The sequence below is a fragment of the Lycium ferocissimum genome, chromosome 8 (genome assembly GCF_029784015.1).
Source record: "Lycium ferocissimum isolate CSIRO_LF1 chromosome 8, AGI_CSIRO_Lferr_CH_V1, whole genome shotgun sequence".
Classification (NCBI taxonomy): Eukaryota; Viridiplantae; Streptophyta; class Magnoliopsida; order Solanales; family Solanaceae; genus Lycium; species Lycium ferocissimum.
The window spans coordinates 13,391,897-13,397,896 of record NC_081349.1 but is presented as its reverse complement, the minus strand read 5'-3'; the positions used below and the strand labels follow the sequence as shown (position 1 = coordinate 13,397,896).

Sequence of the window (6,000 nt, the reverse complement as noted above, 5' to 3'; positions counted from 1 at the left end):
TATTAGAGTTTTGTCCAATCACAGCCTCGTCGAATTTCTAAATCAACGACCAGCAAAAGGTACACACGTTTCTGTTTACGAATCAATAAAGACTTTACAATCCTGAATTTAGAGCTAATTAATGCTAAATTCGACTAATCAATCCATCAACACGTCTTAATCCAAAACTAATTCATCTTTTGTCGTATGAATTATTTATATTCAGTTCGTTTATTCTAGCTAATTTGTGACTCATTGGGTATATATCTGTTTATATTTAAACTTGTATACATATGCTTAGATAGCTCCAAATATTTTGCTTCTCAAAACTCAGATTTATTTTTACCGATAAGGAATTTAGAGATAATGCTAAATGCGATTAATCAATCAACCAGTCTTAAACCAAAATTAGTTGAGCTTTTGTTGTATGAATTATTCATATTCAATTCGTTTATTCTAACTAATTTGTGATTTATTAGGTATTTATTTCCTTTGTCCCAAATTAGTTGTCATGTTTTCCATTTTAAAAGTCAATTTGACTCATTTTGGAGCCTAAATTGGATTTAGTCAACTTAATACTTTACATTTAAAAATTAGATATTCAAAAACTATACATTATGTACTATAAGTTGCAACTTTTTTCATGTTAATTTAATTAAAAAATATACTTTAATATGCTAGTTCAAGTCCAAGTTACTCGGACTCTTCAAAAGAGTTGTCGTACCCGTGTCGAATCCTCCAAAAATATACTATTTTTGAAGGATCCGACACGCACCCGACGATATTTTAGGAGAGTCTGAGTAACTTAGGTTAAAGTTTAAATAGTTGAAACAAAAGATATAGTAGAGCCAGGACAGTTATTATATGAGGCCTACCCAATGCTAGATGCAGAGACGCATAATAAATCGATATGAACATCATGAGCTGTCCCGTAATAAAATTAGTTGTTGCTGACACCTTCTTCTCGGTTCCTTCTTCCATGACCAGAGCTCGGAGAAGGAAGAGATAAGAGGGCCCTATGGAGACTAATATGAGAGGGAGTATCTATTCATATTTTAACTTGTATGTATATATAAATATGCTTAGATAGCCATTTCTAATTCCAATCGGTTTTCACAGGAAAAAGAAAAGGATGGGATTCATAGTGGAATTTGCAGAGAACTTGATATTGAGTTTAATGGAAGATCCAAAAGAGAAGCATAGCAAGTTTAGGGAGTACGTGTATGCAACGAATAGGGATGGCCATAGGGCGGGGCGGGGTGCAGGGGCGGATCTACTTGGGGGCCAGGGTGTTCACCCGAACACCCTCGGCAAAAGCAAAAAATTACAGTGTATATATAGGGTAAATTTTCTATGTTTATGTGCATATATTAACTTTGAACACCCTCGGCAAAAAATTAAAGTGTATATTTAGCTTCTTCTTTTTTCCGAACACCCTAAATGAAAATCCTGGATCCGCCACTAGCGGGGTGGGGCGGATTAAGTCTTCGCCCGCTAAGGTCTTACCCTGCCCTGCCCTGTCCCGTTTAAGTCTTTATTTTTCTTATCTTTCTTAATTTTTGCAGTTTTCAAATTTATTAGTTCTACTTTTAATGTTAATCAACTTTAATTTTGAAATTGTTCTCACATGGATTAATTTATCATAGAACTCATTTATATTTAATTTTAGAGTCACATAGATTATTTCACTGTAAGAAGTACCAGGAAATATTTTCTCAATAGTGGAACTCATTATTGGAGTTTTTGTCAACTGAGTTGAAGATTAATATTTGAAATCTAATTAAGATTTGGGAAGGGACTGTTGCAAGGTAACAAAGCAGTTTCTAACTTCAGTTATATTAAAGATACCAAGTACAAAAGTAATTTCAGAACTAGAGAGCTTTTTTTTATCCAGAAATCCAAAGTTTTAGCTAACTTTGCCGCTAGAATTACAAGAAAAGTAGATAAAACAATCCAAAGCTTTAATCTGCCCTGGCCCATTTAATATTTTGAAAATAGAAGTTTTGACCCGCCCTGCCCTGCCCCACCCTGTTTAGCATTTGTCCTGCCCTGCCCCATTTAATATTTGCCCTGCGCTGCCCCGCCCTGCCCTGTCCTGTCCCATTGTGGCCCTAGCAACGAAAGAGAGGATTGTGACTGCATATTGGTGAGACTTAGATTTTCTATAACCATATAAAGATGGATCAATTATGGATATTATTCATTAAAAATTGATATCTAGATGGATAATATGGATATCCATATCCATATTATGAATACCAATTTGTATGCTCCTTATTTTCATGAGTTCTTGCTTTATCAGAATTTAAACTTATTTTGACTTTTAGCTTGCGTTCTCACTTGGCTATTTCTGAATATTCCATAAACCATAGATAACATGGATATCTATATTATGTGTCGGTTAACCCTATTTTTTTTATCCGTGCTAAATGTGGGTAGGTAGGATATTTTATTTGTTTTTGTTTAACCCGTTTTGGACCCCCATATCCTATCTGACCCGCCTATTTGCCACTCCTGGGAGTCCTGGTTATAGAAATCTGTTTAAATTCATACCTTGTGATTGGGCAATGCTAATTGATTTTGAACAGCTTTCTGGTACGTCTGTGTGATTGCATGTTGGTTCTGGTTAGCATAGGTTATGCTAATCTGATACTAAAGTAATATACTTGCTTGTAACTTACAACACTCTTTGTGATGTTTTAAAATGTTAAATATATACATTACATTTTAAAGAGTTTGAAATTTCTCAGTTTCATATGTAGAGGGAAGCGGAGAAGAAGATGTGCATCTAAATTTTTGAAGGGAAATTAGGATTTGAGATATGTGGTAAAATTGTAGAAGGGAAATAGGATCAAAGGTTCGCGTTGAGATGCACAAAGATAATAAAGGGGAACGGGAAAATGCAGTAACGAACAAAGTTTGCATTGATTGGTGAGTCGCGGAAAATTTTATGTTATTATAAAGTATCTCGAATAATTAACATTATAAATATTAAACAAGCTTGAGTTAGAAAAGTAAGTGATACAGTTCGGTTTAGCCTCTTTGAACCACATTACCTTTGACTGGAGTACTGTCCTCTTGACCAAACTGAACTTTCAAGTTAGCTAAGCCATACCATATTACTTAATTTTCTATCTCAAGCCTGTTTGAGCAAATTGTTACTCTTTCAGAAGATATAATGTAGCTTTTTTGCACCCTTACCAAGCAACGCAAGATGTGTTCCATTGTATCTTTTTTCCCATTTTCCGCTAACATCTTCTTGCATCTTACAAATCTTTTCAACCTATTTCTATCTCCAGGAAACACATGTAAGCCAGTAATAACCAAAGAGGAACAACATCAATACTCAATGACGAATTCGGAAACAGCCTCCCTACCGACAAAGGTAAGGATAAGGTCTGTGTACATCCTATATTCCCCAGACCAAACTTGTGGGACTAAACTGGGTTTGTTGTTGTTGTTGAATTTTCGCATGAATTTCTTCTGAATAGATCTTCCAAAACACTATTGAATATAGCTATTTTACTTGCATATTGTCACGGTCTTCGCTGTCTTGCAGGACTCTAGTTATTAAAGACATCAGAGGTATGATTTCAAGAATACGTGAACTTGGCAAGTTTGTGCCTTTCAATAGACAAGTTTTAATTTAACAAGTGATGTATTTGATGTATGTGATTACATAAGTAGACTTTATATTTTAAAACAAACTTTGTTTATTAGTTTACAGAAGAAATTGTTGAAATTATTTCTTCTTTAGGAGGATAAATCAGACGAGCCACTAGTACATTAGGAGTACTAAAATTGTGGACTCCGTGCAAAGCATAGCAAAACAATTAGTAAAATAAAACAGATAAAGGGAGCTCAGGGAATTTGCTAGTGCACCGAGTCAGCTATTTCAATTTCTGGTTTGTACTTCAATTTCTGTCTCAACTGGACGTAGGTCTACTCTAGTTTCTTTGTAGCCACATTCTCGCATGCGTCACCGTCAGCTTTCGCAGTTCCCGGCCTGTCTGTACTAAAATTTCTGTAGCAACCGAATGTATCTCTATACGGGTTTGTTTATAGACGTATCTCTTGCCTTCCCTGTTTGCATTATTCTCACTATAAAATATTCAAAACAAGTATGTGGGAATATAATAGGAACTCATCAAATGGTTTTTGTATATACAGCTGAGTGAAATATAAACGCGAGAAATTGATGGCCAGAGAGATGCATCAGAAACAGGCTAAGTCTACCTTAAGCTTTTCTCTAATGTCATTAGTTCCTATGCATATTTTCACTCACCTTGACTATTTTACGTGGTATGTGTATCCTCCCACTGATACTTATCAGGTATAAACTAACTATAAAAAAGGACAGCCCGGTGCACTAAGCTCCCGCTATGCGCGGGGTCCGGGGAAGAGCCGGACCACAAGGGTCTATTGTACGCAACCTTACCTTGCATTTCTACAAGAGACTGTTTCTACGGCTTGAACCCGTAACCTCCAGGTCACACGGCAGCAACTTTACCAGCTAACTATGTGAACCAAAATTTACTAGATAGTAAGCAATCACCTGGTTATTTTGTTCTATTGGATTTGATCAGTGTCCATTGATCTATACTCTTTAAATGACCGAAGACAAGCTTTGGGAGCTTGAGTCTACGTTGATTGGATTAGGTAGCAAAGTTTATTGCTTTCTGCTCATTAAATTTGTACGGTGAGACTATCATGGTTAAGATCATGTATTTTCTTGCCACATAGAAGATTAGTTGCAGCATTGATTTGTGAATCCCAACGAATGATTTCGAATGTTGAAGCTAATTATCCGATCTTGTTTGACATGCATTATAGGCAAAAGAGATAGCCAGAGAAGATCAAAGTTTTGCCAAAGTTTTTCTACACCAACTATAAGCTGGCTGGGAGATCGGATGATTTGTATGAATCTTAGTACTGTTAATGTTAAAATTTTAATGATGACAAGTTTATTATGTAGGTACAATACTCAAAGATGCCAGTGGGCCCGTTGGATGTACACAGCCCACAAAGTTGTGTAAACGCTCAGCCTAGTCGCTTACGTGAAGGAAATCAAGAAGAGTTATGCTAACACTCACTTATGGAAGCAACACCTAATTATTAAGAAGATATCAATCAAGTATCATTAAGAGATCTTTCCTTATATCAAGGGAAGGTAAATCGAGTTAACAAGGATTCGATTACTCAGCAATCAATCAAGAGACTTTCAACACCAATCAAATCTGCTCCAATAAGCAAACAAGTAGCAAGTTCAGCGGTGCCAAAGCCGTTAGGGTTTGACCTCGAGGAAATCAAGGAAGGAAGATCCATCGGCATTAAAAGCTCTAACCTTATTCTTGGAAAATAGGATTCTTATTATTCCTTTTTCTAAGGATCAAATCTCTTGGGTTGCCAACTATGCTTCGAGCCAAAACAAACCAAGCTCATGCTATTTAAAGGATCGCACCAAGATGAAGCAAAATATATTTTCGTCTCAATTTTCAAGTTTTCTACTCTACTTTTCATAAGCATTGTAATACTGAGTGATTTACCGTGTAAACAAAAAAAGATGAGAGATATTGCATAGTTGGCGAGGCATTGTATCAAAAAATTATGAGAATTTGAGTGTAGACGTAGGAGCTCCATTCAAACAACCATTGTACCAAACCTTCTTACAAAAAAAAAAAGGCAGAGAACACCCTTGCAACCCATGGGAACTGGATTAGGATTCATATTGAATCCGAACCAATATAAAATATCTGGTGTTATTTACTTTCGGCATTTTAATTTCTGCACTTACTAAGTTAAAGTCAATTACTGATATAAGGCAGTCGACTAGAAAAAGAAAAAGTTATAATTCATCCCCCCTCCTCCTCCCCACCTTTTGCACTTTCAATTGGTATCAGAGCAGTGCTCATTTCTAGTTGCTTAACAACACGTGAGGAAAGATCAAATGGCTGGATATCATATCCCTGGAGCTATTATGCATGATGGACATTCCACAACTACACCACCATACTTCAACGG

General features: G+C 36.0%; 1 long non-coding RNA gene across 1 annotated transcript; it reads left to right on the top strand.

Moving 5' to 3' along the window:
- Positions 1-1,888: 1,888 nt before the first annotated feature.
- LOC132066627 (uncharacterized) lies at positions 1,889-5,685 on the top strand. The gene is made up of 3 exons (XR_009416888.1): positions 1,889-2,125; positions 2,742-2,910; positions 3,279-5,685. It is a non-coding gene; the product is annotated as an uncharacterized LOC132066627 (long non-coding RNA).
- The last annotated feature ends 315 nt before the right edge of the window (positions 5,686-6,000 follow it).